General features: G+C 55.9%; 1 long non-coding RNA gene across 1 annotated transcript; it reads left to right on the forward strand.

Annotated features, from left to right (window-relative positions):
* The first annotated feature begins 674 nt into the window (after positions 1–674).
* On the forward strand, positions 675–24,574 carry LOC134733498 (uncharacterized). Its single transcript, XR_010117040.1, has 3 exons — positions 675–753; positions 22,820–22,890; positions 23,484–24,574. It is a non-coding gene; the product is annotated as an uncharacterized lncRNA (long non-coding RNA).
* The last annotated feature ends 1,278 nt before the right edge of the window (positions 24,575–25,852 follow it).

Below are 25,852 nucleotides of genomic sequence, written 5' to 3' on the forward strand. Positions count from 1 at the left end.
AGGGTTGCACAATTTCTCAGAGCCCTTTCAGCTCTGAGGCTGGGACTCCAAAGTTCAAAGGAAGTGCAGAGTGAAAGACTGACAAAGAGAGATGCTGTGGGCTCTAGCAATCAGGGAAGGCTTCCTGAAAGAGGGGGGCTTGAGCTGAGCTGTCTGTGAAGGCTGAGTGATGCCCTGCCAGGGCTAACCTGAATAGGAAGGGTGGGCATTCATGATGCCAAGGAATTGATTGATGCAGGACAAGAAAGGGCTAGCCAAATTAGGGCTTAGCCTCGGAGGGTTCTTGGCTTCTCCCGGGAAAGAATTCAAGGGCGGGCAGGTGGTGTTAAACAGCACCTTTCACTGAAGTGACAGTGTACAGTAGCAGCAGAGGTCTCACTCTTCCTGGAGCAGGGCTACCCCATAGGCAGTGGGCCCAGACCAGCAGCTCAGAAGCAGGATTGCCCTCATATTTATACCTACTTTAATTATATGCAAATGAAGGGGCGGGTTATCAGAAATTTACAGGACATGGGGGCAACTTCTGGGTTGTTAGGTCAATGCTGTGGAAGAGGTTGGCAATTTCTGGGTGTTGCCATGGCAATGGTAAACTGATATGGCACACTGGTGGGCGTGTCTTAGGGGGAGGTGCTTCCCCTGACCTGTTTTAGCTAGTCCTCAATTTGGTCCAGTGTCTGAGCTGTGCCTCTGGAGTCAAGTCCGACCTCCTACCTCGGAATGAGTTTGTGAGAGAGACTTCAGGCACAGCAGGCAGTGAGTTAGGGAGAGATTTGTGGGTGGGCTGTGGGAGGCCTTCCCCGAGATCCTCCATTGGACCTCATCCCAGGGGGCTCCCTTCTCCATCCTGGATGGGTGGGTGGGTGGGTGTGGGAAGTGATCTCATGGCTCGTCGCGCCCCATGAACCAGGCATTGCACCTGCTCTTGTCACGCATGGTCCATTTGCTCCTCACACCTGAGGAAGGGGGCGGCAGGCACAAAGGTCACCCCCATTTCACAGGAGAAGAAACTGGGCTCCACAGCCAGGCTCCTCTGGGCTCGTCTACCTGGGGAGGTAGAGGAGAGGAAGCCCCTTGGGGAAGCGGGAGGCCAATGCTCAGAGCTCCTGTGTGGCCGTTCTCCCTGCCTGGAATGCCGTTCCCTCTTGTCTGTGATGGGAACCCCAACTTGCCCTTCTGGGCTTGGCTGCAATGTCACCTCCTCCTGGAAGCCTTCCCTGACCCCCACCTGCATCAGGGTTGCCTGATGTTTGCTCTTTTGCACTCTCTGCTTCTCCCTCCCCACTTTGTGCTCCACGTCCATCTTCCCAGCCAGGTGGCGACCTCCTTGGGTCCCGGGTTGTGTCTGTCTTGCTATTCTTGTACCCTCTGCACCTAGCACACTGCTGAGCACATTGTAGGAGTTCAATGAACGTTTGTTGAAAGAACCATTGCCTGAAGGCACGCATAAACTAAGAATGAATGAGGTGACTTGCTCAGGGTCACCCAGATGGTCAGGACTGCATGGCCCTGGTGGAACAGCAGCGCGCCCAAGCCCCTCTGGCCTCCTGCTTGGTTTCCCGCTTCTGTTCTTTTTTTTTTTTTTTTTTTTTTTTTTGAGACTGTGTCTCCCTCTGTTGCCCAGGCTGGAGTGCGTGCAGTGGCGCAATCTTGGCTCACTGCAACCTCAGTCTCCCGGGTTCGAGTGAGTCTCCTGCCTCAGCCTCCGGAGTAGCTGGGATTACAGGCTCCTGCCACCACACTTGGCTAATTTTTTTTGTTGTATTTTTAATAGAAACGGGGTTTCACCATGTTGGCCAGGCTGGTCTCAAACTACTGACCTCAAATGATCCACCTGCCTCAGCCTTCCAAAGTGCTGGGATTACAGGCGTGAACCACCGCGCCCAGCCCCACTTCTGTTCTTGACGCTCACATCTATCCTTCACCCGGCGGCCAGAGTCGAACAAACCCCCATCAGATTACACCCTGCCTCTGCTGCACACCCTCCATAGCTCTGCTGGATGCAGAGTGAGAGCTCAGGCCACCGCAGTGCACAGGGCCCGCTCCTCCCAGGCCTCATGGCCACACAGGTCTCCTCTCTGTTCCTGCAATGCGGCAGGCTGGTCCCCGCCTCGGGCGCCTTTGCACTGGCTCTCCCCAATTCTTGCAATGCTCGTCCCTAGAAATTTGCAGAGGCCACTTTCTCAGCTGCAACCTTGCTGCCCCAGGGCTCCTGACCCTGCACCCCACTCTGCCTCCTCTGTTCCAGGCACTGTCGCCTGCCGCCGGCAGCAGGATGCACTTCTGTGTCATGGTCACTGCGTGTCTCCCCGACTCCCGCTAGGTCAGGGCCCTTTATTTGGGTCTCTGTTCCCCAGGCTTCCAGAGAAGGGAGGGCTGGAGAGATGTGGTCTGGAGCTCGTGAGAGACTGGGGAGAACTCCAAGGCGGCAGCAACTTCCTCAAAGCAAATTTAGGAAAAGCTGAAGTGAAAAAGGCTTGGGCAGCTGCGTGCTTCCTGCAGCCGGTCCGGGGCCCAGGGCATGTGTCTGGGTCTGTGTGTAACTCGTGTGTCTGTATGTCTGTCTGTGTGCGTGTCTGTTGTGGGGTGGGGGGCAGTGGATTCTGGAACCAGGGACCTCTCAGAGCCTGAGGGGGCAGAGCAAGGTGGTTTCTGGCCCAGGAGTTCCAGACGTGGGTTCCCCAGAGCTGTGGGGCTGGGTGCTTCTGTCCTTTTCCCCTGGGGCAGAGTGACCTAACAGGACAGGATGCGCGTAAACTCTGGAGCGGACTTTCAGGGTTCCATTCCCAGCTCCACCACTTCCTGCGTGACCTTGAGGAAGTGATTTAACCACACTGTGCCTCAGTCTTATCATCTGAAAAATGGAGATGCTAAGGCTCCTGCCACCATGCTTGGTTAATTTTAATTAACAGGCCGCCTCCTGTTGTTGCCAGGATTTGATGAATGAAGGCGTGTGAGCGGCTGAGACCCACAGTCGGCCCTCAGCTCACATTCACCACGGGGGTTAGTCTAAGATCCAGTGTGAGCGAGACCCAGGCCAGCCTCAGGAAGGGGGCGCCAGGCAGAGGGAGAGGCTGCCAGTGCTGAGCAGTGGTGTGAGGGCTGGGGAGGCAGGCTGGGGAAGGGTCCCACCCCAGGCAGGGACTCCTGAGGAAGGCGGTCTCAGGGGAGGCCGAACAGGCCAGGAAAGAGGAAGAAGAGAAAGTGGCCACAGGGACGGGGCAGCGAGGGCCAAGCCTGCAGAGGGAGAGATGGACGGGTGAGGGCTGCGAGAAACTCGGGGATACCCATGCCCAGTGGGACCAAGGGATCGGGCAGCCACAGGTTCCACCTCCTGCAAGTGCCAGGCTGCATTGGACTTTGTCGGAGCAGCGCAGAGCTGTGGGAGGTTTCGGAGCAGGGGCTTGGAGGCCTCAGCTCATGGTTTCCATCTGGTTCCAGGCTGATGGGGAGGCACCATCACAGCCCAGGCCAGGAAGGTGAGACACTCATACCAAACACTTAGAAAACAGGGCCAGAGGCCGGGTGCGGTGGCTCACGCCTGTAAACCCAGCACTTTGGGAGGCTGAGGCGGATGGATCACCTGGGGTCAGGAGTTCGAGACCAGCCTGGCCAACATGGTGAAACCCCGTCTCTACTAAAAATACAAAAAATTAGCCCGGCATGGTGGCGGGTGCCTGTAATCCCAGCTACTTGGGAGGCTGAGGCAGAAGAATCCCTTGAACCCAGGAGGCGGAGGTTGCAGTAAGCCAAGATTACACCACTGCACTCCAGCCTGGGCAACAAGAGCGAAACTCCATCTCAAAAAAAAAAAAAAAAAAAAAGCCAGAGCTCCCGGCTCGGTGGCTGAGAAAGTCTTAAGGGGCAAAGGGGCCTCAGGAAGGGCAGCCTGTGAAGGTTTCCTGGAGGAGGCCCTGGAAGTGAGCCTCAGTGGAGTCAATAAGAGACCTCCTCAGCCTGCTGAGTGACTTCAGGCAAACCACTGCCCTCTCTGGTCTCAGCTCCCACCTGCCCTGGCAGGGACTCACCCGGCCCCACCCCTGTGTCTCTCTTGGGCTCTGACATTCCATGATCACAGATGGGGAAGACTGGAATCCGCCAGAGGCAGATTCAGATTCTTGATTTAGACGGAGATTCTGCCTCGGTTTCCCCCCTGCACTGTGCTGGGGGTGAGGCAGGGAGGACAATCGCGTTTGATTGTCAAAGACCTTGCACGCCTCAGGGGCCAGCTGCCAAGGATTGTTTTCCATTCCTGGGAGGGTGGGCCCTTCCTGCCAGGAGAAAATTCCAAACTCCCGCCAGGAAGGCGAGAGCTCCTGCTACCCCCGGTGACCACACACCCGCCGCCCAAACCCTGTGGCATCAACTGCGTTTTTTCTCTTCGGTTCCTCTCTCCTGGCCAAGGTGGAGGGAGCCTCCCTGGGCCTGGAGGAGAGGCCCTCAGCGCCTCCGGTTTGCTCAGAGGTGCCCTCTGTCTTCCCCTGTCCCTTCCCGCCTTCTCTGTTCCAGGTGCAGGCTCACAAGGTACAGGCCTTGTGAATGGCCCCCAGCCAAGGCGCCTTGCTCTGCTCCTGGGTGTCTGTTACTCTGGGTGGTGTGAAGAACACGGGGCTTCTATCCTCTGGGACAATGGGATTGTTACTTGGGAATTAAGAACCCTCGCTCCTAAAATTATAAGTCCTAGTTTCCATGGTCTGATCTTTGTAAGATATGCATTCCTGAAATTACTTAGTTCTAAGAATTCTTGGGACTAGAATGGAAAATATCCCAGTAGTCGATGGTCCTGGAATTTTCTGGTTGTAAGAATGTGTCGTTCTAGGATTCTGTAGTTCAAAGCACTGTGGTTCTGGAAGTCTGGATCCAGCTGTCCAGAGTTGAGATACCACACTGTGGGCCGAGGGCGCCGCAAGAGCTGGTGGGGCCCAGGGAGGAGCTGGGAAAGGGGTGGTGGCCGGGTGGCAGGGTGGCACAGGGCAGGCCAGGTGTGCTGGTGTGGGTGTTGGCGGCAGCTCCAGCGCTGACAGCTGGAGAGGGGCCGCTGCCTGAGCCCATCGCACCTGGCCCTGACCCAGGAAGGGGAGGGGGCAGGGACAGGAAGGGGACTCAGAAGGGGCCTGGCTGAGAGCCTCCTGGGAGCTCTGCCCTCCCCTGCCCTCCCCTGAGACTCCTCTCCGGTTGCCCACTGAACTCCCAGTGGCTGAGCATGCTGGGGCCACCTTGGGCAAGTGGGGCGTCGAGGCACAGCCAGGGGCAGGGCCTCCTCCCGGTCTCACTGAGAGCTGGGATAGCCCAGGACTCCCGGCCAGTCTGGGGCTCTTTCCATGGGTCTCCTGTTAATCGGCCCTTAAACGCCCCCGCTTCATCCCGGAATGTTTGGTCTCTGGTCACAGCCAACCCTCTCCCCATGCACTACTGGCCGCCTCAGGTCTTTGGCCTGGGAGGAGTCAGGAGCTCAGAGTTTGCCGTCAGGAGGCCTCAGTCTTCCCATCTGGGTGCTGGGAGTGGTGGGCCATCAGGCCGGCCCTCCCGCCCTGTCTCCACGCTGACTTCTTCCCTTGTCCTGCCGTAGGCTTCCCGTGCCCTCCCGGCTCCTGCGAGGAGGGGCTCCCTGCCCTTCCCCAGCCCTGCCTGGCGGGCTCCCAGCGGCCCGTGGGAGCTGGAATTCGGAGCAGTCCCTGGCGTGTGTGCGCTGCCTCCCGCCTGCCTGCCGGGGCACCTCCTCTGACTCGGGGCCAGGAATTCCTCCCGCCTCTTCCCCACCAGCCCCAAGGGAAGGGGTTGCTGTGGGAAGGACCAGGCACATGCTGGAAGTCTGGACTGAGGGAGAGTTGGGGAGGGAGCCACGGCCTGGGGCTGGCAGAACAGGCTGGGGTGGGCTGGGGGAGAATGGGGGATGGGTTCTGACCATGCCCCCAACCCTTCTTTTCCTTGCATGGGCACCGATGATAACAGGTTTAGAGTCCTGTGCCCTCCTATGGACTCATTTGCTCAAATATTTACTGAGCATCTACTATATGCCAGGCACTGCACTAGGTGCCGGAGAGACATCATGAGTGGGACAGAGAGAAGTCCTGCCCACACCACACGGGGCTTCCAGTCTAGCGTGAGGACAGACACAATCTGGAAGATTAGCACAGAGAGGTTTGTGCAAAGACACAAATCCAGTGGGTGCTGGGTCAGTGAGTGGCTGGGCTGTTTCCACAGGGAGATGGGGGGTGGGGGGATCTGGAGGGTCTCCTGGAGGAGCCGTCTGGCGGAGGCTTGTGTAATGAGAGGCCAAGGAGAAGGTGAGAGGCTGGAACTGGCCTGGAGGAAGGCACATCAGCCAGGACCCCCTGTAGCTAAGGGATAGGATAGGGCAGGACTTTGAAGCCAGGCGCAGCATCTTTGTTTTATTGTTTTGTGTCATTTATTCTTTTTTTTTTTTTTGAGATGGAGTATCGCTCTGTTGCCCAGGCTGCAGGGCAGTGGCGTGATCTTGGCTCACTGCAAGCTCTGCCTCCCAGGTTCATGCCATTCTCCTGCCTCAGCCCCCTGAGTAGCTGGGACTACAGGCGCCCACCACCACGCCCGGCTAATTTTTTGTATTTTTAGTAGAGACGGGGTTTCACCATGTTAGCCAGGATGGCCTCAATATCCTGACCTAGTGATCCGCCCGCCTTGGCCTCCCAAAGTGCTGGGATTACAGGCCTGAGCCACCGCGCCCAGCCTTGTCATTTATTCTTTAAGTTTAGAAAGGTCTTTCTGGGCTGGGTGCAGTGGCTCACACCTGTAATCCTAACACTCTGGGAGGCCAAGGCAGGAGGATCGCTTGAGCCTAGGAGTTCCAGACCAGCCTGGGCAAAATAGTGAGACCCCCGTCTCTACAAACAAATAAAAAATTAGCCAGGCAAGGTGGCATGTGCCTGTAGTCCCAGCTACTCAGGAGGCTGAGGTGGAAGAATAGCTTGAGCTTGTGAGATTGAGGCTGCAGTGAGCTGTGATCATGCCACTGCACTCCAGCTTGGGCAACAGAGTGAGACTCTGTGGCTGCTGGGTGGAGAAAGGGCCTTGGGGAGGCAGAGAGGTGAGCCAGGAGCAGCTGCAACAGTCCAGATGAGAAAGGGTGGAGGACGGGGTGGAAGCGGGGAGATTCTGGAGACAATCCAGAGGGAGAGCTTTGTGGATGGATAGGACAAGGGCAGAGGCATGTTGGTTAGTGGTTTTTGTTTTATTGTTGTTGTTTGTTTTTTTGTTTTGAGACAGAGTCTTGCTCTGTAGCCCAGGTTGGAGTGCAATGGCACGATCTTGGCTCACTGCAACCTCTGCCTCCTGGGTTCAAGTGATTCTCCTGCCCCAGCCTCCCGAGTAGCTGGGATTACAGGCACCCACCACCTCGCCCGGCTAATTTTTGTATTTTTTGTAGAGATGGGGTTTCGCCATGTTGTCCAGGCTGGTCTCGAACACCTGACCTCAGGTGATCTGCCCGTCTCAGGCTCCCAAAGTGCTAGGATTACAGGCGTGAGCCACTGCAGCCCTTCCAGTTAATGTTTAACAACTGGCTCTCTGGGCAGGGTGGGGGCTGGCTTAGATCCCTAACTTGCCACATTTGCCAATTTCTGTGGTGTAAACATACCCACCATGGGTAAGTTCAAGTTAGAAACCTGAAGTCTCTGCATTGGGGGTTGGGGAGAGGGGCATGTCTCCCAGCACAGATCCACAGATGTAAATAACCTCAAAAACATAGATACGTAGGAGAATGTGGTCAAGTAATTGGGGATGATGAGTTTTGAATGTTTATTGAAATTGTAAGTTTTTTTTGCTATTGTTGTTTTGCTTTTTTGAGACAGTCTTGCCCTGTCACCCAGGCTGGAGTGCAGCGGTGCGATATCGGCTCACTGTAACCTCTGCCTTCCAGGTTCAAGTGATTCTCCTGCCTTAGCCTCCTGAGTTGCTGGGATTACAAGTGTGTGCCACCACGCCTGGCTAGTTTTTTGTTTTGTTTTGTATTTTTAGTAGAGACTGGGTTCCACCATGTTGGCCAGGCTGGTCTCAAACTCCTGACCTCAAGTGATCCACCTGCCTCAGCCTCCCAAAGTGCTGGGATTACAGGCGTGAGCCACCACGCCTGGCCCTGAATTGTAAGTTTAAATACTTTGATGTCTAATCATGGCTGTGTTTTGAAGCCAGTTTGCAAAATTCCTGAAAATGCAGCAGTTGCTGAGGCACCAGTTCCTGGGCCTGGTGAGGAGACAGGGCTGCGGGAGGAGCATGTTGGGGAAGAAGATGAATTCTGAGTTGTGCTCCCTCCCCCTCCACCAGCCTGTCTCCCTGGGGGCATGGACCATCCTCACAGCCTCAGGGGCCCCTCGTGAACACAGCCCCTGCCTTCTTCCACTTTCCCATCTCTTCCACCACCCCAGCCCAGCAGTGCAGGAGCAGAGTGGCCCTTGGCTGGGTGAGACAGAACTTGGAGGGTAGACAGAACACTGTTGGGAGGGAGGAGGCCTGGACCCCTCTCCTGCATCTGCCCCTCACTTGCCGTGTAATCCTGGGATAGTCAAGACCTGCCTCGGGCCTCAGTTCCCCTACCTGTAAAATGAGGCACTTGTACAGGAGGTGATGGGCCGCCTTCCCCACCCTGATGGCCTCTTGCTCTGGTTTCCAAGGTGTGTGAGGCCCAGCCATCTTCTAGAGGTCAATGGCCGCTGATGGGGGTTGGCCCCCCCGGCTAGTGACGTATTTCCAACCGCCCACCTGGCCCCCGCCTGAGCTTGCGTGGTCCTCCAGCTGTGTGCCCTGCCCATTCTGGCTTGCTAATGATGTCACTGCTGGGGAGACAGTGACTTCAGGTGGGGGTTACCCTGCCCCAGGCTCCTGTGGCTCAGCACCAAGCCTGCTTCCTCCGGGGAGCCTTTGTGGGTTGCTCTCCTATTCTGAACACCTCCCAGCTCACCCAGACCCTCACGATAGGCTACGTCCTGATTTGGGTGTGAGCCTGGCCTCCCCATGCCAAACTGGCACACCCAGAAGGTAGTGCAGCGGCGTCCAGTGCAGAGCGAGGAGTCCTGGCCCAAACCTACCAGCCGAGTAACCTTGAGCCAGTCATTCTCCCTTGCTAAGCCTCAACTCTGCTTCTGAAATAGGGGTCTGTTTCCAAACCAGTCCTTCAAGCACCTCACAGCGGATAGGGGGGCAGAAGGCCTGACCTGTAGCATGTGGCCCTCGATTTTGCAGCAGCAAGAAACGATTCCATCAGTGGCATGGCCAGCTCAATAGTACTCAAATTCCACGGCTTGAAATGCCGTTGATGAGCTGATGTTGCCTGACTTTCACCTCCAACCCCAGTCCTGGGCCCAGCTGGTCCGCCACACCTCCTAGAACTCTGGATCCCCGCAGCTGTCCCCAGCCCCACTGTCTACCTGCTGCTTAAGGTAAAAGCCCACTGGTGACCCTGGCTACAAGCAGCAGCAGGGGCAGAGCTCATGCCAAGTGCAGAAAGCCCATGCCTGCAAAAAATCACACGCCGGTCTCACTGACACGGAGGTCCAGACCGGGCGGGGTCCTGGTGATGGGAGAGTGGTTACCCTTGGGGGCAGGGGTGGGTACTGACCAGAGGGAGAGCCAGGGCAGCTTCTGGAGGCCGGAAATATTCTCTATCTTGATCTTGGAGCCGGTTTTACTGGTATGTTGAGTTGAAATAATCTTATCATCAGTCTTGATTCTTCCCGCATCTACTTCATACAGCAAAACAGATAAAAATCCCAACTCTCATAACACCTTCCATTCTAGCGGGGGTGATGGGAGGGCAGACATTAAACATGAAAAGCAAGTAAATAAGTGGGAAATCACATCATGGGAAGAACCAGAATACGGGTGCAGGGTCAGGGGGAGATGGGTGCTGCGTGCTGGGGTGGGCGTGGAGTTGCTATTTTTATAGGGTGGTCTTGTTTGAACAGGGCCCTGAAGGAAGCAAGGGAGAAGCCCTGAGGCTCTCTGGGGGAAGGGTGTCGGCAGTGGGAGGCAACAGCGCCTGCAAAACCTCTTAGCAGGGAAGTTCAGTAGAGTGACTCTCTACTGATGGGCACGGAAGTGGGTTAGAACTGGCCCCGTGTGTGCTAAGGAGAGATGGAAACCAGGGGTGGGGAGTGGGAAGGAAGGGGCGCTTGATATTTTAGACTCAGCGGCCCCCTGGTTTTTTTTTTTTTTTGAGATGGAGTCTCGCTCTGTCGCCAGGCTGGAGTGCAGTGGCGCGATCTCAGCTCACTGCAACCTCCTCCTCCCGGGTTCAAGCTATTCTCCTGCCTCAGCCTCCCGAGTAGCTGGGATTATAGGCGCACGCCACCATATTGGGCTAATTTTTATATTTGTAGTAGAGATGGGGTTTCACCATATTGGCCAGGCTGATCTCGAACTCCTGACCTCGTGATCCCCCGCCTCAGCCTCCCAAAGTGTTGGGATTACATGCGTGAGCCACCGAGCCCGGCCGACCCCCTGGTTTTATGACCTGGAGAGTGCATATTATCTGACCCATCTCCCTGAAGGCAGGCTGTCCTGACTCCTCACCCTGTTTTTCACCTGTATCCTAGCCCAGTGCCTGGTCTAGGGCTTGGATCCACATGCTGGGTGAATGAGCAAACAAAGGCCTACCCGCTTCAGCAGACCAGCCTGCCTTTGTGGAGCAGGGCCCTTCCCCTCAAGGCTTTGTCTGGATACCACTTTCTCCCCTGGACACTCCCTCGGTCCCTCCCACCCCGGCAGGCTCTGCCCTGTACTGTTCCCTGCAGGAGGTGGAAAGCGCGTGGGCCGGGCTGGATCTCGGCTCACTGGCTTCCTCACTGGGTGGCCTTGGCAAACTCCTCCCTGCCCTGAGTCAGCTTCCTGGTCCTGTGCGATACTGGGGAAATTCACACCCAGCAGGGCTGCTGGGCCCCGTGAGGGAGGCAGGGTTGCAGGGGCCGGCACAGGGCCTGGCCCACAGCAGGTGCTCGGGAGGCAGGGTCTAAGCTGTTGAGCCAGGGTGCCCCTCAGCCCAGGGGTGTAGGGTTGGGAGGAGGAAGGGCTCTTAGGGAAGAGTCATTCGCTGGGGGTCCAGGGATTTGGATTTCGATTTGGATTTGGCCTGTGTGACTTGGGGCAAGTCACTTCCCTCCTCTAATCCTTGCTTGATTCCAAGAAAAATGGCAGGTGCCCTTCAGGGCTGGGGACTGGGAGAGGGGTGCTTGGGCTTGTGGAGCCCCACCCGGGAATGGGAGGCGTGGGGATGTGGCAGAGGCCGGGGGCGGCGGCAGCTCAAAGTGTCTGGGCAGACAATGGGCACTGTGTGCGGGGAGCAGGCAGGGCGGTGCGGGTGGCAGAGTGGCTCCCCGGCAGGAATGTGCCCGGGAATGTGCCCGTCTGGGAATGCACACGGCTCCCCTGTGGTGGGCTCCCTCGGCTGGCAGCCTGCCCCCCCCGCCACGCGGCGGCTCAGAGCCTGGAATGGCCCAGGGGGGCGCTGGCTGACTGAGCCTTCCTGGGTCCCCACCCCCTGCAAGCCTGAGCAACCTCTGTGGGGCCTTGGAAGAGTGATGGGGGCGGGCGTCGGGGTTCCCTGTGCCACCAACTGTCGGGGCCTCGTCTGTTAAGGGGTCTCTGATCGCCCTGTAGGGTTTTCCTTGGATTAAAACATCTCTCGCTGCCCAATTCACCTCCTTCACTCTCCCTCTTTCTCTCCTCATGGAATGGGGTCTTGGGCTGTCTTGGGCACCACTGTGTCCCCAGGGCTCAGGACGAAGCTTGGCTGTGCTCAGTAAGAGCTGGCTGTGAGGGCATTCCCATCAGGCCCCTCCCCGCGGGCTGTGCCCTGAAGTGGGCTCTCTGGGCAGTGGGGTCGGCCGGGGGAGGCGCTGCAGACAGGGGTGCCATGGGGAGAAGTGGGGTGTCCCCTGCTCCCTCCTCATCCCAGCCGGCCCCTACAGCTGTAGCTCCTCTCTCAGCCTTCTTTCTGCCTCCAGCTCTCGCTGGCTGTCAGAGTCCTCGGCTCCGGGATGGAAACAGCTCCTGCCATTAGCATAGCTTGGATCTAGTCCCCTCAGCCAGGTCTCTAAGATCTTTTCCTCGCATCCCCCTTGTCTGTTTCCTGCTGAGACACTGATTTTGTCCTCCCAGCCACCAGGCCAGGCAGCTCTCACCAGCTCCTTTGACAGATGAGAAAACTGAGGCCCAGAGAGGGGGCGTGAAGGGGTCCAAGCCTCAAGGCTGGGGAAGGTCAGATTTGAGCCTGTGTCCCTGTTCCTCCAATGTCTGGGGCCTTGGGTCATGGGCAACACCATTTGTCACCTTTCTGATGAACACAGTGATGAAGCTTTGGCTGCTCAGGTGGGTGCCCCGCAGATCATAAAAATGATCACAGTGTTCCCTGACTCCCTCTCCAGCCAAGCCCTGGGCCCTGCGCCAACACCGCGTTCGAGGTGTCTCCTTCACTCCTCTCCGTGGTGGGGCCGCGAGGAAGGCGCTGGGCGGGCCAGGGGCCTGCTCCTCTGAGGCCTGCAGTTGGGGCCGACAGCGTTGAGCCAAGGGCTGGGAGCCTCTGAGGTCATGCTCCATCCACACCGGCGGCTGCCTCTGTCCTGCAGCCAGGGGAGCAGACAGCTGGGGAACTCCCAGGCCGGTGAGACCAGAGGCCAGGACAGCCTCAAGAGGTGGCCCCGGCCGCTGGATGACTTCACGGGTCTTTCCCGCCCTGAGTCACCGGGTTTCATTGACCCCTTGGGCACCTTTGGAGGGAGGGGCGATGGCCGGCTCAGCTGGGTGGGCTGGTGGGAGGTGGGGCTGGGCTCTGTTACCTAACAGTGGAGGAGCAGCTGGGGAAAGGAGCAGGGTCGTGGCTCCCTGCCCATGGTGTTGCCTCTGGGGTGCTGTGCAAGGGCATCCATCTTTGCTCCTCTCTGGGCCTTGGGACCGTATCACCCCTTCTGAGGGTATTGGTTCATCTTGAATCCCTCCCCGTTCCAGCTCAGGCCTGCTGGAATGGGCTGCCCCAGAGCGAAGGGAGGAATGGTCTCTGTCTCCTCCCCACCCGCGCTCCACACAGGTGTGAATCAGCCCAGGTGAGGAAGCTGACTCATCTTCCCCACCCGGCCTTGGAGAAAGGGACCCTTTCTCTTGCCTGGGGGTTAGAATGAACTTGACTGTTATTTTCGGAGGAGAGTGGCTCTGACCCGAGGAGGCACAATGTGAAGACTTGGGGGGCCGGGCCTCTGGGAGGAAGTCCTGAGCACCTACTGTGCGCTGAGCTCGTGGACAGTGCGGACGTCCTCTCTTCCAATCTGCAACCACGTGCTATGAGTGCCTTCCTCTGAAACGAGGTTCAGAGTGGGCAGTGACTCGCCTAAGGCCACACAGCCCAGCCAGTGCCTGTGGAGGGAAGCCCAGCTGGGGCTGGTTCTTGCTCCTGGAACTTTCTGGCCCATGTAATATGCCTCAGGCCCCTCACTGTGAGCTCAGAACCCCTCCTTGGGGACCAGGAGAGGCTGGGGATGGTGGGGGGACAGGAAGGAAGGGGTGGGGTTGCAGAGCCAGCCTCCATACTCCCTAACCCATGTCACAGAGTCCAGGGGTCGACAGGGACAGGGAAAGCTCCCCTTCCGTGCCCCTATCATGAGTTAAGCCATTCTCCCACCGTTCTGCTGTTAATCTTTAAATGGCCCAATGATTAATTAATTACCCAAGACCCACAGGGACTCGGCTGAGTGCCCCTGGCATCTGCGACCAGGGTACCCACCCTGCAGTACCCCGGTCTCCCAGCCCCTGATGTGAGCAAGGAGAAACACAGACGAAGCCTGCCAAACTCACAGGCACAGGCAAGGATGTGACTGTCATCGGTCCAGCAAACCCTGCTCTGTCCTGGGCCCTGGGCCACAGCACAGCCTGCAGGAGACAGGCAAGGCACCATCAGGAAAGAAGACAGAACCCCAGAGGCCAGGCGGGGCTAGGAGGGCTCCTCCCAGCCCCAGTGGACCCCGCCGCGGGACACTGGGGAGTCTGGTGTCTCTGTGTCCTTGGGGCGCTGGCGGGGGGATCTGAGCCTAGTGTCTGCTGACTGGTTCTTACCCCCTCTGCCCCTCCGCCAGCCTGAGTCTCAGTTTCCCTCATCTGTGCACAGGGCTGGTCATTTCCTGCTCCCCTCGCAGGGGGAGCTGGGGAGAATGCAGAGCCGCTCTGGCAGAGGCACTGGGGCTGCCCTAGCGGGTATGGAGGAGGTTGGGGAGGTTCTTGCTGAGCAGCAGTGGGACAGGCCACATGGTTCCTAATTCAGGAGGTGACCCTGGCCAAGCCCTTTCTTCTCTGTCAGCCTTGGTTTCCCTATTGATAAAACAAGGGGTTGGAGGCCTGGTGTGGTGGCTCATGCCTGTAATCCCAGCACTTTGAGAGGCCGAGGTAGGTAGATCACTTGAGGTCAGGAGTTTGAGACCAGCGTGGCCAACTTGATGAAACCCCGTCTCTACTAAAAGTACCAAAAATTAGCCGGGCGTGGTGGCGGGCGCCTATAATCCCAGCTACTCAGGAGGCTGAGGCAGGAGGATCACTTGATTCCACAAGGCAGACGTTGCAGTGAGATGAGATTGTGCCACTGCACTCCAGCCTGGACAACAGAGCAAGACTCTGTCTCAAAAACAAAACAAAACAAAACAAAACCAAAAATGAGGGGTTGGGATCTGTGACTACCCAGGACCCTTGAGGAGCCTATCATGGGCAGGTGGGCCGCTGGTACCAGACAGAGCCCCCAGTCCACTGTCCCCCACTCCCTGGCCCTGCCATGCTCCAAGGTGCCCAGCTCCTATCCGGAGCAAGTGCTGGGCTGGGAACGTCGGCCATCACCTCGTCATTGACTCAGGTAGGCTCACCATCTGGAGGCCTGAGGATGCCACGGCAACTTCCAGCCTGGTCAGCAGGGCAGGTGTCAGAGGCGCCCACCCTGCCATGCTGACCATTTCCACCTCATTGCCAAGGGGCCCCCCTGGGCCTCCCAGAAAACTGGGGACATTGACCCTGGGAGGCAAAGGATCTTTGAAGACAACTTGTCTTCTGGGATTTTAGAACTTTTTGAAAGTTAAAATGAGGTCAGACACAGTGACTAATGCCTGTAATCCCAGCACTTTGGGAGGCTGAGGTAGGAGAATCGCTTGAGGCCAGGAGTTTGAGACTAGAATGGGCAACATAGTGAGACCCTGTCTCTAAAATAATTTTAAAAATTAGCCAAGCATGGTGGTGCACACCTGAAATCCTAGCTACTTGGGAGGCTGAGGAGGGAGGATCGCTTGAGCCCAGGAGTTTGAGACCAGCCTGGGCAACATAGTGAGACTCCATCACTAAAAAAATAAATTAAAAAACATTAGCCGAGTGCGGTGGCGAATGTCTATAGTTTCAGCTACTCAGCAGGGCTGTGGTGGGAGGATCATTTGAAACCAGGAGGCCAAGGCTGCAGTGAGCCATGACTGTGCCACTGCACTCCAGCCTGGGTAACAGAGACCCTGTCTCAAAAAAAAAAAAAAAAATTAACCCATTTATGCCTTAGGTTGCAATTTTTAAAACTTACAATCAGACCTTGGCAATGACCTTTAGCAGCAGGATAGAAATAACTCCCAATAATGGAACACTAGGCATAAATGAAATGATACACAAATAATACACAGGTCCAGAAACACACCCTCCTTGCAGCAGGACCAAATGATAGAGAAGACACATTGGCCTTCCACATTGTTGTGGGTTGAACAGAGTCTCCCCAAAATTCACATCTATTCTGCACCTCAGAACATGACCTTATTTGGAATAAAGATTTTTGCAGATGTAATTAGAGTATGGATCTCAGAATGAGGTCATCCTGGGTTGGGGTGGATCCTAAATCCAGTTAGAGTGTTCTTACAAGAGAAAGGGATGGGAGATTTGCAAACAGAGACTCAGGAGAGGAAAGGGCCCTGGGAAGTCAGAGGCAGGGATTGGAACAATGTGGTCACAGGCCAAGGAACCCGGGGGTCCCTAGAAGCTGAAAGATTGCCCCCCCTGGAGCCGTGGCGGCAGCATGGCCCTGTAGACACCTTGATTTTGGACTTCTAGCCTCCAGAGCTATGAGAATAAATGTCTGTTATTTCCACCACCGAGTGTATGGTAATTTATTACAGAAAACCAGTAGCCACCTGCCCCACGGCCCTGCTCCGTCTGCAGCTCCTCCCTCCAGGGTTCCTCTCTGCTCTCCACACATGACTGTGGCATGCTGAATGCAGAAGTTTTGTTTTGAAATGTGGTGTTTTGAATGCAGAAGTTTTGTTTGTTGAATGCAGAAGTTTCATAGGCACATACCAGACGCGGTGTTCCGTAAACGTTCCATAAATGGCTCTGGCTGTTGGTGCGGGTGGGGGCAGCTCCCAGTTTTCCTTGGTTACGCAAGAAGCTACTGTGAACACTTTTGCCTCATCTCTTCTGCACGTGCTTGATGATTTCTGGAGGCTGGAAGTTTCCTTAGAAGGAGAATTGCTGGGTCAAAGGGTAAGCCCGTTTGCAATTTGACTGATGCTGTCAAATTGAGTCAAAACAGAAACTCAGAATCTTAAGAAGGAGAGGAGGCTTGGTGCAGGGGCTCATGCCTGTAATCCTAGCACTTTGGGAGGCCAAGGTGCGAGGATCGCTTGAGCCCAGGAGTTTAAGGCCAGTCTGGGCAACATAGGGAGACCTCGTCTCTACAAAAAATACAAAAGTTAGCCAGGTGTGGTGGCACATGCCTGTAGTCCCAGCTACTTGGGAGGCTGAGGTGGGAAGATCGCTTGAGCTCAGGAGTTCACAGCTGCAGTGAGCCATGGTTGCACCACTGCTATTCAGCCTAGGTGACACAGTGAGACCCTATCTCAAAATAAATAAATAACTAAATAAGAAAAAGAGAAGCAGGGAAACAGACTTTTGGATTTTACAGTATGGGGCACTTCCAACCCCAGATTTATAAAATTTTAGGAGAGGGGACCTCAGGAGAGCATCTATTCTGGGGTGTCACTTCAGGACCCAGGAGTGACATCTCCCAAGCCCTGTCTGGGTTTCTGTTTCCCTGGAATGGGCTTGGAGAAAGCAGAGGAGATAGGACCCAGGAGCCTGGAACTCTGGGGCTCCACAGGAGCTGTGGCAGGGGCTGAGTGAAATGCCTTCCCCACCTGGGCACCCAGCTCTTCTACCCAGAGGCTGCCCCTTTCCAGCCGAGGTGCCAGGCCAGCTGGGCCTCTGTAGCCACACACAGTGGCCCCTCTGTGCTTGGCACACACACAGAAAAATGTGAACAGAGCCTGTAATCCCAGCACTTTGGGAGGCCGAGGCAGGTGGCTCCCTTGAGACCAGGAGTTCAAGACCAGCCTGGAGAACATGGTGAAACTCCGTCTCTACAAAAAATACATGAAAAAAGAAATTAGCTGGGTGTGGTGGTGAATGTCTATGGTTCCAGCTACCGGGGAGGCTGAGGTAGGAGGATTGCTTGAGCTGGGGTGGTTGAGGCTGCCGTGAGCCAAGATTGTGCCTCTGCCCTCCAGCTTGGGTGACAGAGTGAGACCATCTCAAAAAAAAAGAAAGAAGAAGAAAGAAAGATAGAGAGAGAAATAAAGAAAGAAAGAAAAAAGGAAAGAAAAGGAAAAGAAAAGAAAAAAAGCCGGGTATGGCGGCTCACGCCTGTAATCCCAGCATTTTGGGAGGCCGAGGTGGGCAGATCACAAGGTCAGGAGTTCAAGACCAGCCTGGCCAACATAGTGAAATCCCATCTCTACTAAAAATACAAAAAAAGAAAAAAATTAGCCTGGTGTGGTGGTGGGCACCTGTAATCCCAGCTACTGGGGAGGCTGAGGCAGGAGAATCACTTGAACCCGGGAGGCAGAGGTTGCAATGAGCAGAGATAGTGCCACTGCACTCCAGCTTGGACAACAGTGTGAGACTGTCTCAAAAAAAAAAAAAAAAAAGGAAAGAAAAAAATGTAAAGGAAACGAGCAGGGGTGGGGGGTGGTCTGTGGTCTGCACTGGGCTGACTCGTGGCCCTAGCTGGAGTTCTGAGGTCTGGAACAGGGCAGGAGGCTCTGCATTAGATACTGGTTGCCTGCCTTGGAGTCCCCTCCATTCTTATTCTGGTGGTTTTAGAACATGCTCTCCCCCCAGTTATTTGACACTCCTCCTCTTGAAAGATGGGAGCCTATGTACTTTTTCCTTGAATCTGGGCTCTGTGGATGCTTGATCAATATGTTGCCAGTGAGGCTGTGTCAGTTTCTGGACCCAGGCCATGAGAAACTGCAACTTCCGCTTCCCACCTCTTGGGACTCAGCCACCACGCTGTGAGGAAGCTCAACAGCCCCATGGAAAGGCTGGTGTGGGAAGGAACAGAGGACCCTCCACTCCTGCCAGCTGTCAGCCCGAGTAGAGCCAATGGGACCTCCAGCTCCCACTGAAGTTGCCCCAGCTGATGCCTCATAGAGCAGTGCTGTGCCTTCTTGTGGCGCCTGGCTTGACTTGCAGATCTGTGAGAGAAACAAATGATTACTCTTGTTTTAAGCCACTAAATTTTGGGATCATTTGCAGCATAGCAATGGATAACTGGAACACCCTCCATGACCAACAAAGTCACCACCAGTGCCTGCAGGCTGGGTTAGGAACACGGGCTTTGGGATCAGACTCACCAGCCACGTGTCAAGGCCCGTCTTTGCCTCAGGGGCTTCATCTGCACGTGGTGACCGTAGTAGGACTTGCCTCATAAGGTTGTCATGAGGATGAAATGAGACGACACACATGGAGCCTGGTGCCGAGGAAGTATGTGGCAAATGGGAGCTGTGACAAAGGTTTACCGCCATGGTTGTTATTTCCCTAAGCAGAGAAAATTACTCAGTCTAAGCTGGGTTCATTCAAACAAGCAGATCCTTCCCTGCTTGTTCCTTCAAAGACCCCCTCCTCCAGGAAGCCTTCCCTGACCACCCTACGCTGGGCCGCCACTCCTCTGTTCACCTCCAGCCCTCTGTGCTATGCCTGAAAGAACAAGAGTCCCATTGTGCTCATTGCCTGTTTACAGCCGCCAGACTGGGACATCCCTGAGGGCATCGTTAGCAGGGCCAGCAAGGAATGGAAGTCTCTAAAGCTGTCACTCCGTGTGTGCACACACAGGCGGGGACCCGGGGCTGCTTATGTCGCTGAGTGACCCTCAGCCAGCTGGTGTCCCCGAAGTGTACACCTGGGTGGGCCTTATGTGCAGGCCTCTGTGTATGTCAGCGTGCCTGTGGGAGGTGGGTGTGCACATGTTTGTACACACGTGAATAGCAGTTGGTGTGTCTGTGTAAAGGCGGGTGGAGTGAGCATGTCTCTGTACACGGATGTGGGCACATGCTCATGTGCACACCACTGCACATTCACGCTCATGTGTATGCTCGTACAGTTGGAGTGTTCTTGTGCGTGGGTGTGTCCACATGTGTGTGCCTTCATACTGGGTGCGTGCCCTGTGTGCCAGGCTGGGCTGTGTGGTAGGAATGTAGGGTACCAGCTGCTACATTTGGGGCCCACTCAGGAACTAAAAATAGCTCATGCCCAGCCCTGTCCCGCCGGGCAGGGGGCCGCCGGGCAAGCTCCACGGGGGCACCCCAGCCAGGCTGTTGGCCTCATCCCTTCTTGGGCAGCCGCCCTGCCTGCCCTGCCCTGCCCTGCCCTGCCTGGGGCTCCCATGAGCTCATGCACACCCTGCCCAACCAGGGCAGGGAGGGAGTTGAGAGGTCCAGAGTCGTGCCTGCTAGGCCGAGGCCCTGCCCACGTCCCGGCAGCTGGACACCAGCAAGGCCTGATAAGGTCAAGTGTGGAGTAGGGTCCGCCCCCTCCCTCCGGCCAGGGACAGCCGGGCGGACATGAGTCAGCACAGGGGGCATCAGGCAGCCCAGGCCTGACCACTGGCTGGTGATGGGGCAGCCCTGGGGCGTGGGACCGCCTCCTTGGACAGGCCAGGGGCTGGCCAGGAGGAATCACCTGCCGGGTCGGCCAAGCCCTGACTTCATTCTCCACCTTGAGGAACCCCACCTCCACTTCCGCCCAGAAAGCCCCTCTGGAGTCCCCTGGTTGGCTTCCTGCCCTGGCCTGGTCATTGCTGGGCCTCAGGAGGGCTGATGGCCACTCCTGCAGAAGGGCATTTCCGGGCTTAGCTGCACGGCCCCAAGGGTTCCATATGCCCCTTCCTCGGGAAGTCCTCCCTGGTTCCCCAGGCTGGATGGAGCGGGGGTGGGGCTCTGAGATCCCAGCTCCCTCTTGGAGCCACTCTCTCTACAAAGTCAAAGCCTGTTTACTAATGTCCAGACCTGAGCTTCTTAAGGGCCAGGAAGTGTGTCATTTCCATCTCTGTTTACATCTTACTCCCTCGCTGGGTCCCCAGCACAGCCCAGGAGGGGTCATTGTTGTCTTCCTTTACAGGGGAGGACTCTGAGGCCTGGCATGGATGGTGACTGGCTCACAGTCCCCAGCCAAGGGGTGGCCATTGTGGAGGCTGTTCCCGGATTTCCTGCTGTCCCCATCACTGTGCCACTGTGATCCTTCCTCCTGGAGCCCCTGACCTCAGAGGCTCTGATGACCCAGCCCAAGCACGCATGACTGATTTTTCATTCTGTGAACCTGGTGCGTGTGCAGCTTGGGCTGGACCTTCCCTGGAGCTCAGCTCTACAGGGCAAGCCAGGCAGGGCCTGACACGCTGATCACAGCTGAACGTCAGGGTGGAGTCTCCCGCTGTGTCCTTTGCCTCCCCGCAGGGCCCTGCCAAGAGGACAGGAGAGGACACCAGCTTGGCACAGGGAGAGCGCATTGTGAGGGAGGGACCATCAGATGCTCCATTTAACAGAAGAGGACACTGAGGCTCAGAGAGGGGATGTGATGTCCGCGAGGCCCCACAGTGAGGAACGGCCTGGGCAGGTCTTAGGAAACACTCCCTTGTGCTCATGGACACGCTCGTGGCACTGTGTGTCATAGTGAAAGAGGAAAAATGGTCCTGGATGCCTGCCAGTCCTCTGTGAGCACCCTCCACACAGAGGGACACGCAAGAGGGGGTTGGATCCATGCTGACCAGGTGGGGCTCCACACCAATGAAGAAGCACACTTTCTAACACTTCAACACGGTCGGGCACGGGGTCTCACACCTGTCATCCCAGCACTTTGGGAGGATGAGGCAGGCAGATCATCTAAGGTCAGGAGTTTGAGATCAGCCTGGCCAACATAGTGAAAGCCTGTCTCTACTAAAAATACAAAAAGTGGCCAGGTGTGGTGGTGCACACCTGTAGTCCCAGGTACTTGGGAGGCTGAGGCAGGAGAATCGCTTGAACCTGGGAGGTGGAGGTTGCAGTGAGCCGAGATCATGCCATTGCACTCCAACCTGGGTGACAAGAGCAAAATTCAATCTCAAAAAAAAAAAAAAAATTAGCCAGGTGTGATGGTGCACGCCTGTGGTCCCAGCTCTGAGGAAGCTGGGGTGGAAGGATCGCTTGAGCCTGGGAGGTCGAGGCTGCAATGAGCCGTGATCGTGCCACTGCACTCCAGCCTGGGTAACAGAGTGAGACAGTTCAAAACAAAACAAAACAAATGTAAATTCAGAGGAAAGTGTTTTTGAGCCCACACTGTAACTGCATTAGTTTCCTATCAGTTTCCTATCGCTGCTGTGAGGAATGACCACAAATGTAGTGGTTTAAAATAACAGGGATGTGAGCTCTTACAGCTCTGGAGGTCGGAAGTCTGAAGTGGGTCTCGTGGGCTAAAGTCAAGGTGCGGGCAGGGCCTGTGCCTTCACGGGCTCTCCTTTGCCTTTGCAGCTCCTAGAGGCCGCTCGAATTCCTTGACCTGGGGTTCCTTCTGCCCCTCAAAGCCAGCAGCACAGCGTCTTCCATTCCCTCTGACCCTGACACTCGCTCTTCTGCCTCCCTCTTGCACATCCAGGGATTCTTGTGATCGTGCTGGGCCCACCCAAATCATCCAGGATGATCTCCTTATTTTACATTCAAGGTGCTGGGAACACAACTCAGTGGGTAACACAACAGACACTGTCCTTGTCTCATGGGAGACAGACAGTAATTCACATGTAGCCCTGTGACACGTCTGGAGGGGTAGATGCTGGGAAGCAAAGTGAAGCAGAGGAGGGGGATGGAGAGCAGTGGGGAGCCTCATCTGCATAGTATGACTCCTTTCCAATGAGAATGGATTTGCCATATTTGCATATTTCTTTTTTTTTTAATCTCGCTTTGTCACCTGGGCTGGAGTGCAGTGGTGCGATCTCTGCTCACTGCCTCCTGGGTTCAAGTGATTCTCTTGCCTCAACCTCCCGAGTAGGTGGGATTACAGGCCTGTGCCACCACCACGCCCAGCTAATTTTTGTGTATTTTTATTATTTATTTATTTATTTGTTTATTTATTTATTTATTTTTTCCCAAGATGGAATCTTGTTCTGTCACCCAGGCTGAAGTGCAGTGGCACAATCTCGGCTCACTGCAACCTCTGCCTCTCAAGTTCAAGCAATTCTCCTGCCTCAGCCTCCCAAGTAGCTGGGATTACAGGCGCCTGCCACCATGCCCAGCTAATTTTTTTGTAATTTTAGTAGAGATGGGGTTTCACCATGTTGGCCAGGCTGGTCTCAAACTCCTGACTTCAGGTGATCTGCCCATCTTGGCCTCCCAAAGTGCTGGGATTCAGGTGCGAGCCACCACGCCCGGCCCTATTTGCATATTTCTTCCATAACCCAAAGCAGGTCTAGGTGACTCTGAATAACAGCAGTTTATCTTCCTGTCCATTGGCTGTGTGACTTTAACCTAATGGTCTAATCTCTCTGGTCTCTTCACAGGAGTCAATGGGGTGCCAAACTCCTCCTGGCGATGCTGTGAGATGCCCGAGGGGACGCCTTGAGTTCTCTGGGTATCCTGCCTGCAAATCTCACCTTGGGCAGGAAGTACCGAGGGATTCCCAGGCACAGGCTCCATGGGGCGGGCAGGGGTGTGTGTGCAGCCCCCAGCTGCACCGGAGGTTTGGGGTGGAAATGCCTCTGGATGGAGCCCAGATGGTCTTTGGACCTGGGATGGGACCATTCCTGGAAGGAATCCAGCTGCTTCAAGCCCAGCTGAGTAGGCAGGAGTGTGGTGGTGCCACTGGGGCCAGAACTGCCCCACTAGCTCACCAGAGGGAACGGGAGAATGAGCCTGGGGCCTGGAGCCTGGGTTGGGCTGTGACAGATCCCAGGCTGTGGATCCCCAACTGAGAAACGGGAGGGCCTGGGGAGGAGCAGGGGTGGGCCTAGGACCTGGCCCCCAAGCTCCAAACAGGCTTCTATAACTTCTGGTTGTGTGACTCAGTTTCCTCATGTGTAGACGGGGATTGTAACTGTTTCCCATTCTAGGGTGGTTGTGAGGACCAAGTGTACTTGTGCACACAGGGGTGGGTGGGTATTTGCAGGGTGGTTGGCACACAGGGGGTCCCATCCAGGCTTAATTCCCCTCCCCAATTCTCTCCAGCTCCCAGGGAGTTGGCTCCGGGCCCCAGAGACACCTGCAAATGCCCCTTCCTGTCCCAGGCTCAGAATGAATTGAGGGAACAATGAAAAACAAACAAAACAACTATTTACTTGCTGAAGAGCGAATATGTTCACATGTCCAAATAATCAAAATACTCAAAGGATATGCAGTGAGAAAGAAGTCCCCCACCCACCCCGTTCCCCCGCCGTTTCTTGAGTATTTGAGTATATTTTTCCAGAGATGCCCTAGGCGGGTACGCGGGGAGATGCACTTGTATTCTCTTCTCCGCCTTAAACACACCCCGTGAATGGCGGAGTTTTTTCTTGGAGAATGGCAGGCATCAGTACAGAAACAGCTTCCTTGAGCTGCGGTGTATGGGTGGGTGTTCCATTGTTATTTGACGAGGCTGTAAAGGGAAGGGTTGTTTTTTTTCAAAGCAAAGGAATAGCTTCATGGAAGCATCCTTCCTGGAATCTGGAATTCGGAGACGAGCTTGAGTCTGAGCTGGGCTACTTACCACTCGGGGACTGCACGTGTTGCTTCCCCCGAGCCTCAGTGTTCTCATCTGCAAGATGCTGCTTGTGGCTGGGCACGGTGGCCTACACCTGTAATTTCAGCACTTTGAGCTGCCGATGCACGAGGATCGCTTGAGGCCAGGAGTTCAAGACCAGCCTGGGGCCAGGCGCAGTGGCTCACGCCTGTAATCCTAGCACTTTAGGAGGCCGAGGCAGGAGGATCACCTGAGGTCAGGAGTTCGGGACCAGCCTTGGCCAACATGGTAAAACCTCGTCTCTACTAAAAACACAAAAATTAGCTGGCATGGTGGCACGTGCCTGTAATCCCAGCTACTCAGAAGGCTGAGGCAGGGGAATTGCTTGAACCCAGAGGTGGCAGTGAGCCAAGATCACACCATTGTGCTTCAGCCTGGGTGACAGAACGTGACTCCATCTCAAAAAAAAAAAAAAAAAAAAAAAAAAAAAACCAGCCTGGGAGACATAGTGAGGCCCCATCTCTACCCCTGACCATCCCCCCCAAAACCCAAAAAAACAAACTTAGCTGGCCATGGTGCTGTGTGCCTGTAGTCCCAGCTACTCGGGCAGCTGAGGCAGGAGGATCCCTTGGGCCCAGGGTGTCTGGACTGCAGGGAGCTATGATCATACCACCATACTCCACCCTGGGTGACACAGTAAGACCCTGTCTCTACCAAAAATGAAAAAAAGTAAAAGATAAAAATAAAAAAGTCAGTTGTTGTACCCATCCGGGAGATAATGTTGCCCATGGGTAGCCTGCAGGCTGTGCCCCGTTTGTGGATGTGTTTTGCTCATAAAACTTTTCCAAACTCTGGAGATTTCAAATTATAACCCAGATTTCTGGCTTGTCTTGAAAAATCAAAAGTCTGGCATTGCAGGCTGGAGCCAAGTAGCCACTGCCCACTTTGGAAGGGCCAGGGGTGCTCCCTTTGGCCTCAGGCCTCACCACTCCCTATTGCTCATGTATAGCCCCCGACCTGGTCGTCCTCCTCCGCAGAAGGGTGTGCTGGGCTTAAATTCATGCAAACAGAATGCGCAGGGTTCCCAGCGCTCGGCACAGGCCTGGCTTCACTCTCTTGCTGGATACTTGGGGTATCTGGGACTCAGTAGCCACAGCCATGGACGATCCAGTCCTGGAAACCCAAGCCCTGAGCAAGCGGCTCCAGAGTGTCTCCTCCACCAGAAGGGAAGCTGAGATGCCGGCAGCATGTCCGGGAAGGGCTCTGGGCTGCAAGCCAGGCGGTTTCATCCCGGGAGGCGGCGGCCGAGGATTCTTCCCTAGGCTGGAGCCGGAAGCCGGGCTCCAGGCACCTGGAGTTCCCATCTCCGGGTCCCCAGGATGTAGATTCCTGCGCACAGCCCCCCACGCCTTCCTCTTCCCTACCTACCTTTGGCAGCCACATCCTGCCTTTCAGGGGTGGACCAGGACTGAAGGGGAGGCAGGGAGGTGGGTGGGGTCCCAGGAGGACCTCGGGGACATCCTCTGTTTGGGGTGGTTGCAAACTCTTCTTGGCCCCAGGGTGCCTTGGAGCACAGTTTGAAAACCACTGATGGAGCCCTTTTGCTAGATGGGAAAACAGAGGCCTGGAGTGGGGAGGGGTAGGAGGGTCAGAGGCCTGGAGACCTTAGAGTGCCCCCTGCCCAAGTCTACTACAGAGCCCCAGCATGTGGAACTGAAGCTCACTGAGCCCCCAGCCAGCCTCCCTGGGAAGGCTGCCCCTCACCCTGCTGTTGTCTGTCCAGAAGGCCAGGGAAGTATTGGGGCTCCTCCTTCTCCAAAACTCGAATTGCCTCCTCTGCCAAGTGCCCACCTTACAGGGTGGTTGTGAAGAATCAAAG

Source organism: Symphalangus syndactylus, chromosome 18, assembly GCF_028878055.3.
Source record: "Symphalangus syndactylus isolate Jambi chromosome 18, NHGRI_mSymSyn1-v2.1_pri, whole genome shotgun sequence".
Taxonomy (NCBI): Eukaryota; Metazoa; Chordata; class Mammalia; order Primates; family Hylobatidae; genus Symphalangus; species Symphalangus syndactylus.